The following is a 15297-nucleotide window of genomic DNA, read 5'->3' as shown; positions in this document are numbered from 1 at the left end:
GAAACTGTGATAACTTCTCAGCTAAGGAGGGGAAAACAAAATGGTTCAATTTTAGTAATTTCTGTTAAAACTAATAAACCACCACCATCAACTACCACAACAAAAACCTCCTACTGGTGGTAATGCTATGTATATAGAGCAGTCTTTGTTCAGAAAACGTTTTTTATTAGGTATATCTGTGCAGGCATGTTATGCACGCACATAAACATTTATAAGCACCTAATAACACGGGCATGAATACTCACAATATCCCTTCTTTTAGTTTGGACATGAGCTGCTTCCTGGAGTTGGCAAAGTTCATCTTAGTAGACAGATTGGAATGGAACCCTTATTCCTGAACCAAGTCCATTCCGTTTCGTCAGATGGGAAAAATTTCCCATCTTCTCTGAAGAATGATTTGCATTTGGTGGAGGAATCATTCTGTTAACTACTAGAATTCCAAAAAAGTCTTTCAAGTTCTGTTTAAATTCTTTCCTCTACTTTTTCCATTTAGGCTCCAAGCAGGAATGGAGACACCGTTGGATGTTTTGTCAAGGGCAGCATCTCTGGTTCATGCTGATGATGAAAAACGTAAGTCAGGAATCCACTTTAAGTGCTTTTTATGGATGCTCCTTGTGTCCTGCACCATAATAAAACCATCTGCTTCTCTCCATGTTTTCTGGCTCCATGCTGTTTATTTTGGTGGTTTTCCCCAGTGATAACAGCTTAGATTCTCATTTTTATTTTCAAGTACCAGAACATGTAAATATTCTGTTATCCTTGGATGCTGGAGCTTGAATGGTTGACTGTAGATTCACAGCGTACTCTCAGTGACCTGGAATGAAGAGCCTCCTGTGTGTTCCCAGAAGTCTAGATAAATATGTGTGTGTTGGTTGATGGACTAATTGACTGGCAGAGAACTAGAGAAGAAAAAAATGATCCAAGGCCATTCACGCCATTGTAAATGGCAGTACATGGCAGAATGGAGAACAGTCATGAAAATTCTGTTTGCATAGCTGAGTGAGAGCAAACATTGGGGGCAAAACCCATTCATGAACGTGGTGGGCGAGGGAAAAGGAGAGGGAACATCAAGGCTGAAAGATTATTCTGCAGTGTGTTTAAATGGTTTTCTTGCTCTTCCTAAAGTATATATTTTTAATTGTTCTTGTTCAAAGTTAAAATTACTGGCTAAACAATATTGCAAGAATTACGGTTGTATGTGGGAACAAGGTCTAGTGTTCTTTTTCTAAGCACTAAAATATTAATTAAAAAAGTTAAGGTAGGGCCGGCCCGTGGCTCACTCGGTAGAGTGCGGTGCTGAGAACACCAAGGCCCCGGGTTCGGATCCCATATACGGATGGCCGGTTCGCTCACTGGCTGAGCGTGGTGCTCACAACACCAAGTCAAGGGTTAAGATCCCCTTACCAGTCATCTTTTAAAAAAAAAAAAAAAGTTAAGGTAGACCCTTTATACATTGTGAGTTCTCAAAGATGCACTCCTTTCCAGTTTAGTTCCCAGTGGATTGGCAGGCTGAAAAGTGCATGTCCTTAAAATATAAGAACTGCCTTTTTACCAGCTCTCTCTCTGTGTGTGTGTGTGCGCGTGCGTGCGTGCGTGCGCGCGCGTGCGTGCGTGCGTATGCGTGCAAGATTTAATAGAAAACAAAAATAGGAATGGTTGCTCTCAACATTTTCCAGGTTGTGAAAGGTAGCTTTAGACTTTTATTTTCTGAAGCCTGTTTCCTCATTAGTAACATGAAATAACAATACCTATTTACAGAGTACAGAGTATTTGTGAGGATTAAATGGGCTCGTTGGGCATAGAAGACTGACTTACCTTAGCTTTCAACTCCTGGATGGGACCACCTTTCCTCTCTTGTGGCACAGGGTTGGCCCACTGATGGGACTTTTCCTCATTTTCTGTACTATTCACGTGTCTCTGTCTTCCCATGTTGCCCCCACTACCACCATTCACACAAGATTATCACTAGACCAGTGATCGGATGAGGTAGCCATTAAGGCTTTTTTCCACTTCTTGTACAATTCACATCATTTAGCTTTTGACTGTTGAGAGGATACAACTACCTGAAGGCAAGGTATAATTATCCCTTACTAAGGAAATTGAAGCTCAGGGATAGTGTCATTCCCAAGGACGCTGGGCTAGGAGAGGCAGCTCAGGCTGAGGCCTTTTGCTTAGACAACAAAAAACTCCTTTAAGCCTCTAAGATTGTGGTAAATATTGACTGTCTTAAATAGCTCTTTACAAATTTTGTTGCACATTAATATAGTTAATTTAGAAGATAGTATTTTGAATTTCTCTGTTTTATAATGCTCAAGTTTAGTTAGGATCAGTAAAACAAAGTACTGTTCATGCAAATGAAAAATAGGAAAAACGACCTCAGGGTGGCCCTTTGTGTCTTTGAGTGTGGAGAGTAGAAGAATTTTTCTTTCTTTTTTTGGGCTACCTTCTCAGGTTCTCTCCTGAAGCCCAGCTTCAGGATCACCCTGTTCAGGTTGGAGGCTTGCCTAGTTTCCAGTTCAGTGAGCAATGGCTGTACACTTGTGTGTAAGGGCATATGAAGATGAGGAAGGGACAGTCCCTGCCTTTGTGGAGCTGATGAACGTGTGTACAGTCTCTGTGGCTGAAAAACATGTAAGAGATAGGTATACGTGGTGAGGTTGTTACAGGGCACACTCAGCTCCTGGATGAGGCTCCTCCAAATTGATACCAAACTCACGCGTCCAGCTGCCTGCCCCCAGGCAAAAATCAAACAAACAAGTCAAATGGTGGTGGAAACGGAAGTCAGCTTTTATCCAGGAACACAGTGACCTGAGGAGATGTTGGGTTAACCCACCTCTCCTGTAAACCTGTAGGAGAATGGCCAGGCTAAAGCCATCTCAAAGACTCAGGTATATTGAGGGGTTTTAAAGAGGGGACTGAGGGAATGGAGCATGGGAAGTGAAAAGCAGGAGGGAGGGGCACATGAGCAAGGGGTCTGTGTCTGAGTCAGGTACAAGGTGTCACCCTTCATCTGGTCTCTGCTCCTGTCCTTATCTCTGGGTCTGGGTAGTACATGTGTCTGCAGCTGCAGGCTGGCTGGCAAACAACTTTACATTCATGTAAATATCATCTTGCCCCATAACCAAGGCCCAAAATATCAAATAACCATGGGAAAAGAGGGAACTCAGAGAAATGCATGCCAAGAAAAAAAAAATGTGTATTTTTAAAATCTGCCTATATAGCCCATGTGGTTTTAGGTCCCATCATGGCTTCAGTCCTGCTCACTTCAACAAGTTAGATGCAAGGCCTCCCTTTGGAGCTACGATTTGGGAAAGCCGATTTCACACAACAGAATGATCCTGCCAAGGGCAAGAGGAATTCTTACTTTCCTCCTGTGATGAATACAGCCTGGTAGTGTTTTGCAAAATAAGGATAAATATGCATCTAAGGCCAGATGATTCCAGACCAGAATATTCTGCAACATTCTTCCTTTGACTCTGGTGGCTCTAGTCGGTTTAGGACTGAGCTGGCCTAATTCTGGACTCCCTCTGTCATGGTTCCAGCTTCTCGGGATCATTTTGCACATTTAAAGGAAATTAGAGGAAAAATGTCCAAAGATGTCTGTGATCATTATTAACACGTAGGGAACACTTTTAAGAGACTTTTCTTACTGTTGTGCTCTGTGCACCGTCGAATGTGCAGAGCTCAAAAACTAGGCATTGTATTTTGTTACCTAATACAATAATAATGTTACTAAGACTGAAAAGTCATACAATCTAGACAAAGATGCATGTTAAGTTCATTATCTTTCAGTAGTTTTCTTAGACCTACTTGGGCTGGTTCAACCTGACTCAGCTTTCTCTGCCCTAGATTAATTATATTTTAGCTTTTGTTATAAATTCCTCATACACTTCAGGGAAGGTTAACATTCTCCTTAACATTTAAGAAAGCCTGGTGTACATAATCTGATTTGGGTGTCTTACTACAAACAGAAAAATGTTCTCCTACTTGGGATCAGTTTCCCAACTCATCTAGGTGACCTAAATGATTCTTTTCTTTTGCTCCTGGAAAACCGAAAACTTGGGCATTTTTGAGCACGTTATTGTTTTAGCATTTTGAAGAGAACAGTAGCTATTGTGACTTGAGTCTGTAATACCTGATAGCCTAAGGCTTCATTATGTCTACTAGTGGAGAATAAAAGAAATATCTCTACAGTACACTGTAGAGCTAAATAGTGAAGCGATGGTTTTGTAATAACACAATAGTCGCTTATCTGGGTGGCCTGAAAGGAATAAATTTACTTAAAATAATCATTCCCCTGCTCATGAGACATTGATTTAATCACTGTCCAGGGTAATCCTGGAAGGTTCTTAATGAAAATACAACTTGAGATTGCCGTTCTTCCTTGTGCTTGAGGAGTCTCTCCTTTCAGTGATAATGCTGATGCTGGAAGTCCCCAACTTTTTCCAACTCTATTTTTTAGTAGTAAAAACTGATCAAAATGGGAGGACATAGCACTGTATGCTGATGTATAAAACAACACGTTGGTGGGGCTGTAACACAAGACTTTATTTTACCATGATGTTCACAAAATGTTTTAGTTCTGGTAATTCTGTGTTTCTATCTTCTGATTATAAGATCTTCTGGTATCTGCTGACTTCCTCACTTAAGTTAAACCAATTTTAAGTAAATGTAACTTTGTTTTTGAGGGTTTTGGTGGAGAGGATAGTATTTTTGATCTGGTCTAACGAATATGCAGATGATCAGAAAAAAGCCAGATCAGGCTGGTGCCAGTGATGTAGAGAGAACAGTAAGAGAAGATGACAGCTTTTGAGGTACTGCAAGTACGGTGGCTCCTAGAAATTCATTACTTCCTTGTTTGGTGATGATCGTTGAAAATTGACTAATCAATGATGCATAGATTACCATAATCCCTCCAAGAAAGAATTCCCAGGAGCTCAAGCTTTTATTATGGGGACTGACACCCCAGCTGTGTGGAGTATTTTCATGCACATAGATTGTGGTTTATTTGCCTGAAAGAAAAAAGAAACAGATCAGATGAATTATCACATAATGATCGGTTGCACTCATAGTTTTCTCAGATTTATTTCTTTCCTCAAAGAAATCATGATGGTTTTTAGTCAGCCTCCACAACAATGAAGCAGACCTGTTTCAGGGATATCATTTACTTCTCTGACTAGGTGAGCTGGGCCTGCTCCAGATTTTTCTCCGTCTTTCCCTCTCCTTTCCCTCTTACTCCTCTTAGCATCTAATATGGTGGCTTTCAAACATCTTTGCCCACGGCAAGCATTAGAAAAGCATTTTATGGGCCGGCCGGTGGCTCACTCGGGAGTGTGTGGTGCTGATAACACCAAGGACCTGGGTTCCATCCCTGTACCCGCAAGCTACAGAAAAAGCAGTGCACAGAAAAATGAAATAAAAGATAATACGACTTCTTCCATGAACTTTGTGAAGTATTCTTATATACTGATATTTCAGGAGACAATACTTACCCTTACTTTGCACAGTGCAGTTTGATATATCTGTCTAGTCTTTGTATTTTACTTTACTTAAATAAAAGTTGGGTCATGACTCATTAAATTGATTCTTATGATTCACTAATGAATTAGGACCCGCAGTTTGAAAACATGGTTTGGTTTATATCTACCGCGTGGTGTAAACTTACTCCTGACTCCTGTGTTTTACTTGTGTCATGCAAGTACAAAGAGCTGGATATTCGGATGGGCTGGAGTACATCGCTGTCTTCTCACTGTCTACTGGGCAGACTCCTTCATGGTGCTGCAGAGGGATGCTTTAGAGAACCACACAGAGTTCAGTGGTTTCACCACAGGACAGTGACCATTTTCCAGAGTGCTCATCCTAAAACTCAAGAGGAATACAAGCTTAGAAGAGAGGAACTGCCTCTAATGGAGTTTGCTTACTATCAGGGTGGCAAGTCCTGTAGCGCTCCTTAAAGAGAATGATGGAATGACACCATCCCTGGCCAGTCATCTTGGAGCCTTCGTGTTTGCTCTAGCGAGGGAGAAAGCACCAAGCAGCTTCTGCTTTCTAGAGCTGTGTGTGCCCTGCTGGAAGTCAACATGGTGAAACCGGAGGGAGAATGGCATCAGGAAAGCCCAGAAGGAAGTGTGGTGGTGGTTCTGGGGACTCTGTTGGCCTCTTTCTGTATTTCAGGGACTCCCAGTTTTGTAATGCTGCACTTCAGGAAAGTTGAGTCTAAAAATAGCGCTGTTTATAACATAGCCTTTGGATCCTTTTCCTTCCAGCTCCTCTATAGTGTTCATTAAGTATGCCACTCTGTGATCATTTACGATCATTGGCAGCCTAATATGATCGCTGCATCGGTGACTTTTACCCCTATATCCCAAATCACCTGAGGGGCACACCATCCATTTCCATCCAGAAGAGTGACTCCCAGTAGCAGTGATTCTCAGAGGTGAGAAGGGGTCCCTGTAAGTGCCCTGGCAAAGCCTTCCCAAGTGACTCTGATTTCAAACTCCTTTCCCCAGATGAGGCACTGGTCTAATAATATACTCCTCAGGGAGTTCTGGATCTGTGTCTTTAAGAGGGAGGAACAGGTCCTTCTAGTTAGGAGATGCTGTAGTTCTTTGGTTAAAGGGCATGTGGTAGCCAGATTCACCAATTGTTTATATTTCCATTTCCTTTATCACATTCTTGCTATTTCTGCACATATGTATATATGAACTATGTATGAAGAGGCTTCAAAAAATTCATGGAAAGATCTGTATAAGTCTATTTTTCCATGAAATTTTTGAAGTACCCTTGTATGGGTATCTTTACTATAATGTTAATATATAGGCATTAACAGTGGGCATAGTCTTTATGCCTATGGTTCTTTTCCAACTTTATAACTAGAATACAGATTTATAAATTAAATATAGCCAATAAAAGTAAGTCACGATGTAATAGATGATCTGCTATGACTAAATCTCTGTTCCACTGGTAGGGCGCTGTCACCCTACTGGGGCTGATTATTGTTAGTGTGCTTATAATGCCACCTGTCTTCTAATGCAATTTCCCCACCACTTTTATCTTTCCAACTCTTGAAAAATATTTCATCGTACAGATTGTGGTGACAGTTTGATCTTGGTGCAAATACTTCAATTTCATATTAGGTTTGCTTCTGTCCTTTTCTTATTAGACCAAGAAATAAAACACAAACACAGCCACTGGAATCACATACTAGTACTTGCTTATATAGTAGGTATACAATTCAGAACATGCTTATGTCAAATTTTTTAAAAAGATTCTCTCTGTAATAACACAGGTAAAAATCCCTCATGGACTCCTGAACTTGTGTGGACCTCAGTTCTCACAGCACCCCTATTGAGTAGGGACTATCATCCATCCCATTTTATAGATAAGGAAAACTGAGGCTTACAGAGGTTAAGTAATTTGCCTAAGGACACTTAGCTCCTGCGGTGCTTGAGATGTGACCTGAAGCAGCCTGACCCTGAAGCCTCTAAACCCTTGCTTTCTCTACTATATGCCTTCCCAGATAGAGGACATGACTTTCCTGCGACTGATAAATAAAACAAAACTCCCATATATGCTGCCTTCACTAATAAATCAACAAAGAAGTTTTAATTTGATAAAGATTTCCCAACCAGTGAAATAGCATTTCCAAAATATTATCTTGCTGAAATCAGACATACATTTAGGATGGGCGGTGACACATCCTCAGAATTTGTCCCTGAAGACCTGGGTCAAAACTCTGCCTTTCCACAGCTCAGCACAGTGCCACAGAACTTCATTTTATATTGAGTTTTCTTTTCTAGTAAATACCTCAGTAAAGGAAAGGAACTTAGTTCAGATGACAGGGCTGCTTCACAAAGTAACAAGATCCCCCCCATTACTGAAATGTTTAAGTGGGTCACTATATTGGATGGGTGGCCTTAGATTCCATGAGTCTATATGAGATCCTAGACCTGTTGGGGGTGAGGGACCTGTGCCATTCTTCTTTGTACTCCAGGTATACACCATTAGGTGCGTGTGGTAGCATTTAATCAACATTTTGCAGTAATAAAGTAGCCATTGGAGTGAAAGGTTCATCTGTAAAGAATTAATTTAACACTAGCAATGATGACTTATAGTAATTATCACTATTACTACCAATTAAAAATTCGAAGAAATGCTGTATTCCATTTGATACTGCTTTGCAGTTTGTAAAATGTCTTCGATTCTTATAATAAGCCTTTTAAAGTAGACTAGGTGGGCGGTATCAGAGAAAAAATTAAGCTTGGAGAAGTTGGATGGCTAATTCAAGATTAAAGTGGAAAAAAAAAAAAGTTGGAAGTGCTCTTTCCGCCTTCGGCACATGAATGTGCAGTAGCATGCTGTGATCATAAGAGCAACACTTCACGGATGAGGGTCCACTGCAGAGGGCTTCACGGAGGACAACACGCAGCTCAGGGGGCTGCTGTCCTCTTCTCTGATGGGATCGCGTTCCCGAGACTTTTAATCTCAAAAATAAGGACTAAATTCACTGCCCTCTCTAAAGGTTGGAGCCACCAGTAGTATATTTTGTGCTTTCAATTACTCCTCTTTTGCTCATGAAGACATTGAAAATGTCATCTCCCAGTAGTGTATTTTACTTTAAAAAGCTTCATAAAACATAAGGTGGCATAGCATTATGTGCTTATTTAAGCCACTCTCTAGGTGTAGGCAGTTGCTGTAAGCCAGGTTTGCATCCCAGGGTAGACATCGGGCATTTGATCAGAAGAGCTACTCTCCAGAGACAGCTACTATAAGTGTCAGGGTTTTTCTTATCAGATCAAATTAGCATAGTAAATGTGAGACATGGATCTCCACTGAAAATAAAATGGCTTGCTAGTTAGCATAATGGATGTTGAAAACAGATTGTTCCACAGAATAGCTCTTTAGACACTTGACAATGGTTATTATATTTTCTTTAAGTGAATATTTCTCACTCGTTAGAAATCCATGTTTTCCTTTAATACACAGAAAAATGTTATGAGCTATTTTAATGTCATCTGCACAATTCAATTAAAAATATCAGAGTCAATAACCCTTGGATGCAATACCTTCATTTTTTTTTTTTTTTTCATTTGATACATATCTCCCCCTTCATTCTCCCTGAACCTTGAGAGTCATAATCAGTATCTGGTCCGAGCATGCCCGGTATAATCAACCATTCTTTGTTGGATATGTCTTCCAAACTCATTGCTGTCTTCACCAACCCTGGCTTGTCAGTGTTCCTCCTACAATACAGTGCTTAAAGAATGACTTTCGTATGTGATCTGATTAGCATGGTGTGCCCTGGACCTTCACCAACTCTGATCCTGCCCAGGAGTTCTTGGGGGTGAGGCAGGCTGTTGACAGTGCACGAAGCAGCCAAGTGTAAGACCGTAGGGGCAGTGGGAACTTGCAGAAGACCCTTTCTCCTCTTCAAGGGGCGGCCACCACTCAGCTCCAGCCACGGTTGTGCCAGAGCTGGTTCATGAGCTAGTGGTGACTGTCCCTTCTTGACTCTGGGCATCATGTTGGGAGCTCAAAATCAGCCACCGTGCGAGTATTTACCCCATGGCAAGTGCTACATTTCAGGGAACTTTGTGATTTTTTTCCACTTGTTAATGTTTACCAGCACATGACTGGCTCCATCTTTCTACTCGTCCATGGAAATGTAGGATTGGATATGCCAATTTTTCCTGATTGTTCAAGACAAACTAGAAACTTGGATTTTTATGTAAAACTTCCAGATTTAAAAAATTCCACGTGAGTCAAACAATAGCTCTCTTCCCAGGACCCAGTCTGTAAACATTTGTCTAATACGTACTTTATGGTTTAGTCTTAATACTTCTATTAATAAAATCTAAAATAACAGGTTTTTTTTTTCAGCAACCTCCATCAGCTTCTCTCCCAGGGGGGCCATAGTTGTGAATTACTGTAGCAGTTCTTTAGGAGGTGAAAAGGTGGTAGGTATGTAACATTAAACCATCTCCTAGATCAATTATTATCTCACTGTGGAAATTAACTTGCATATGCATTTCTTCCCATTCAGATTCTGTTGTTAAAAGACAAAGGCCACATCTTTTCTTCATTTTCTTCTGCTTAATACTTTATGAAATGCTTGTTGACTTGGCATTTGATGTGGGTATAATTTGTAGAAGCAATACATTTGGGGTTTACACTTTTAGAGAAATTGAATCTAGTTTGAAAAATCAAACTGTTCCATCAGTGGCTTCAGATTTATTGTAACTGCTTTTTATTGGATCAAACTCTTGATTCCTTGTAAATGAAATTAATAAATCTTTTCCTTTTGAAGTCTGGTGAAGTTAAAATTTCTTCCTCCAGGATTGCCTTTCTCATCAAAACTTACATCCAGGGGGTCTTCAAAAAGTTTGCGGAAAGATTCGTATCATCTGTTAATTCCATTTTCCCATAACTTTGAAGTATCCTAGTGTATGTGTTTTTCCTCTTTTTGAAAAATGTTGCTTAAATGTCACTTCCTTCATAGAACTTACATGTTTTTTTTTTTTTTTTAAAAAAGATGACCGGTAAGGGGATCTTAACCCTTGGCTTGGTGTTGTCAGCACCACGCTCAGCCAGTGAGCAAACCGGCCATCCCTATATAGGATCCGAACCCGTGGCCTTGGTGTTATCAGCACCGCACTCTACCGAGTGAGCCACGGGCCGGCCCAGAACTTACATGTTTAAGTGGACTGTAGTCACTTTTAAATGAGCTTGACAGGGCAAAAGTCTGTTTTGTTCACTGATAAGCAGGGACTGAGAAAAATGACTTTTCAGTTACCTAGCAAAGTGCTAGTTTACGGTGCTTTGAATAAAACAGTTCAAATTTGAAAGGAATATTTCATTTAGGAATTTAGGACGACAAGCTGGGTTTTTAGAGTAAAATGGCAGATGGAACACATGCATCTAGCTCTCCTCTTGCCAAAAATCCTTTAAAATCACAAAAGATAAATATTTTTTAAAAATCTGTAACAGTGCTAGAAAATTAGAAAATTAGTGCTTACCACCTTCAGGAAACAAAGTTATGGAGAATTCCTAGGAGACTGGAAACAGATGAGATTAGATTGACAAAAGGAAAACAAAAACAAAAGTTAAGAAAACCAAAACTCAAAACACAGGTGCAAAAGACAATATTAAAAGCAGAACTCAGTAATATTTAGTATATTTAAGTGTTTCATTTATAACAATGATCCCTGGCTAAAAACTGAGAACTGTACTCTAAGGAAAATGAATGTCCTGTCTTGGAGGGTTCCTCGGGTGGGTTAGGGACCTGAGAGAGAAGCAGAATAGAGCTTCAGGTCACCATGGGCACCCAGAACAAACAGGGTGCTGGGAAGGAAATGAAAGACTCTTTAACAGGCAGTATCTATGAAAGTTCTTCACCACTGGGGAAAAGACTTTATTTTGGCAGGTTTGTCTCCCAGCCTGCCTCTCTCTGCTTGTTCCCCCCTTATATACCCTAAAGGAAAGCCCATCACTGGACACGTTCTATCCTTTTACACAGAGCCTACAGTTTGCCCTCCCCAGGAAGGCCCAATACCAGAGAGGAAGCTTGCATTAGTTACCCATGTGGGTTGACCTAGTCTTTTATTCCAAAGTATGAACATGTATCAAAGGATCACCAGACAATTGAAGAAAATAAATAATATGAAAGAAAGGGCCCAGAGGAAGCAGACTTTGGAGAACATAGCTAAAAACATGGTACTCGGTATCTTCAAAGAGATTTGAGATAGTGAATATATTAAATCAAAGTATACTGCTATGAGAAATGATCATCTGGAACGACCAAGTTCATAGACCTAAAAAACGTGATTATTGAACTTAAATGGTTAAGTAGGTCAGCTTGAGAATCAAATGGATATTGTTGAAGACAAAAATAGCAATCTGGAAGAGAGGCAACAAAATCTTGCAGAATGTAGAGCAAAGAAGTGTAAAATAGGACAAGGAAATGAGTAGGTGCAGATGGAGATCAACTCAGGGATCCTTAAACGTTCATAGGTGGATATTCTGCTGGGATAAGACCAAAGAAACATTTGAGAAGATGAGGTTTTTAGAAAAATGGGAAATAAATGAGCCAAAAGAAGAACAACAAAAAAACAAACCCAAAGTGGAAAGAAAAGAATCTTAGAAAATTTTTTTTTTCATTTTACTGAAACCATTTGTCCTTTTACCAATATCTCAATTCCCCCTGAAAGAAAAAATTGTTCTCTACTTTTATCCTTATAATTGTAAATGAAAATAAACCAGTACACCTAAAAAATAAAACAAAAAACTTTTTTTTTTAATAGACCAATACATTAAACAAACTCTGGTGAATTTGATTAAGGAAAAAAGAAATTAGAATATTAGAAATGAGGAAAGGGGCATTATGATGAAAATGATGAGAAGAGGTAGAAAAGCTGCATTGGTCAACAGTCATGGTAACAATTGAAAAAGTAGTCAGAGATGTGAGGCCTAGATGGTTTCATAGGTGAATTTTACTGTATCTTCAAAAAACAGGTTTCTCTGTGTTCTAACTCCTTCTATGCGGGTAATATAACCATGACATCAAAACCGGACAAGGAAAGCACAAAGTGTATGTGTATATTATAAAACCATTTCACTTATAACAAAGATATGAAAAAACTAAATTAAATACAAAAAATTTCAGGCTAGCAGTGTATTATTAAAAGAGTAACACATCATATGTCCAGGGTAAGCCATTTGTATCATAGGAATGCAAAAACGGTTCAATAACAGTTAACTCTTACAGTGCAATAAATTATTTAAGTTACTGAGATAAAAAGAAAAATCCATAATATTTATGATAAAAGCTCTCAGCAAGATATAAATCAGAAGACACTTTCTTAAAGTGATAAATGTTATGCTAGAAACCTATGATGAATATGTTTGATGATGAAACGGTTTGAGTTAGGAACAAGACAACTCAAGTAGCATTCAACCTGAGGTTCTAGCTTATGATTTTTTAAAAAAGAGAAATATAAAAACTGAAAAGGAATAGGCAAAACTGTAGTTTTCAGATGTTATAATAGTCTACCAGAATATCATAACAAACGGTAATCACTAGGACTAATAAGAGACTTCAGTGAAATGGCTAGTTATAAGAATAAAATATAAGTATCAGTATTATACCTATTCAATTACACCAGTTAAAAATTAGCTCTAAAAAAAATCTCATTCACAGATCAACCATAGATATAAAAAATTTAGGAAAACATCTAACAAGAAACATGTTAAGAATGTTAAGAACCTATATGAATAAATTATAAAACTATTGAATGAGATAAAGTTGTTGATCTGTATAAAAGGAAATACATGCCATATTTCTGAGTAAGAAGATTCAGTCAAATAAAGATGTCAGTTACATTCTAATTAATCTATAAATTTAATGCAATCATCAGAAAACCAGGAATGTTTTTAATTGATAAACTGATTCTAAAGTTTATCTGAAAACTTTTGAAAGAAAAAGGGTGGGGAGTAAAGAGACTTTATTGGATACTAAAACACTATTAGTATGAAGTAACTGAATTGTGATATGAACATAGGGGTAATCAGACTAGTATTTTTTAAACTTTTTTTTGGCTACAAATCCATGGCTGAGCTGTAAAATACATTTTTTACTAAGTATACATATATGCATATATATGAAACAAGTTTCATGGAATAATACTTTACACTGTGTCAGAAGTACTCTGTTACTTTCCATCCTCTTCTACTTTATTAAAAGACAACAATAATGGTGGTCATGATCCATTCAACTAATTTTAGGAACCACCATTGGGTGATGCCTTACTGTTTGAAAAATTCTAGATAAGAGTAATTGAAACAATTAAGTTCAGAAACATACACACACACACACAAATATAGAAGAAAATTTTAGAATCCATGGAGAAGTAATTTTTTCCCCAGTTTTTTTACTGTAGCATCAAATTTATAGTCTCAACCATTTTTAAGTGTATGGTCAGTGACATTAAATGTATTCATAACGTTGTGCAGCCATCAGCACCATCCATCTTCATATCTTTCCTTTTTGCAAAACTGAAACCCTGTAACCATTAAACAATAACTCCCTAAGACCTGGCTGGTTATAACACCAAGATCGAGGGTTCAAATCCCTGTACCAGCCAGCTGTCAATAAAGACAGCAACTCTCCGTCTCTCAGCCCTTGGCAACCACCATTCTACTTTCTGTCTAGGCATCTGACTACTCTAGGAACCTTATATTTCACGTAGCATAATGTCTCAAGGTTCATCCATATAGCTTGTGTCAGAATTTCCTTCCTTTTAAAGGCTGAATAGTATTGTTATGTATACAACACATCTTGTTTATCCACTCATCAGCTGATGGACTCTTGGGTTGTTTTCACCTTTTGGCTATTGTGAATAATGCTGCTATGAACGTGGGTGTACAAATATCCCTTTGAGACTCTGCTTTCAACTCTTTTGGGGTATATTGGGAATTGCTGGATCATATGATAATTCTTTTTAATCTTTTGAGGAACCACGATACTATTTTCCAGACTGCACCATTTTACATTCCTATGAATAGTGCACAAGGGTTCCAATTTCTCCACATTGTCCCCAACACCTGTTATTTTGCCTTTTGGATAGCAACCATTCTAATGGGTACGAGATAGTATCTCATCATTGTTGAGCATCTTTTCACATGCTTACTGGCCATTTGTATATCTTCTTTGGAGAAAGGGCTATTCAAAAGTCCTTTACCCATTTTCTTTCCCTTAAAAAAAATTTTTTTCATTGTACATGTTAATGAGGTAAGTTTCTTGTTTCAATATGTGTATATTGTATAATGATCTAATCAGAACAGTTAGCATATCTGTCACTTAAACATTTATCATTTCTTTGTGGTTATAACATTCAAGATCCTGTTTTCTGGCTACCTTGAAATATATCTTTACCCATTTTTGAATGGACCTGTTTGTCTTTTTGTTGTTGGGTTGTAAATGTTCTTTATATATTCTGGATACTAGACCCTCATCAGATAAATGATTTGCAAATATTTTCTCCCATTCTCTAGACTGTTTTTTTACTTTCTTAAAAAAAAAAAAGTTGAGACAGTTGGCTAATTATTTGGGAGAAATTTCTTAGGAAAATTTCTTACCTCATTCTACATACCAAAATAAATTTCAGATGGATTAAATAACATGTATATTTTTAAAAGCCTGTATTCTTCATATATACTTACAATATATAAGAACAAATTTGTGCCAGGGAATTCCTTCTTAAGCCAGACGTTAAAAAGTGAAAGCTGTAGGCCATATAAAAC

At 38.4% G+C, this 15297-nt stretch overlaps 1 protein-coding gene and 1 pseudogene across 1 annotated transcript in view; one reads left to right on the top strand and one right to left on the bottom strand.

Annotated features, from left to right (window-relative positions):
* LOC134390143 (retinoic acid receptor RXR-beta-like) overlaps positions 1-1929 on the bottom strand; it is a 51918-nt pseudogene extending 49989 nt beyond the window's left edge.
* Positions 1-15297, top strand: part of VGLL4 (vestigial like family member 4) — a 159619-nt gene that overhangs the window by 14590 nt on the left and 129732 nt on the right. The gene's annotated exons all lie outside the window — the stretch shown is intronic.

Source organism: Cynocephalus volans, chromosome 11, assembly GCF_027409185.1.
Source record: "Cynocephalus volans isolate mCynVol1 chromosome 11, mCynVol1.pri, whole genome shotgun sequence".
Classification (NCBI taxonomy): Eukaryota; Metazoa; Chordata; class Mammalia; order Dermoptera; family Cynocephalidae; genus Cynocephalus; species Cynocephalus volans.
The sequence above is the reverse complement of the archived record's forward strand: the minus strand, read 5'-3'. Positions and strand labels throughout refer to the sequence as shown.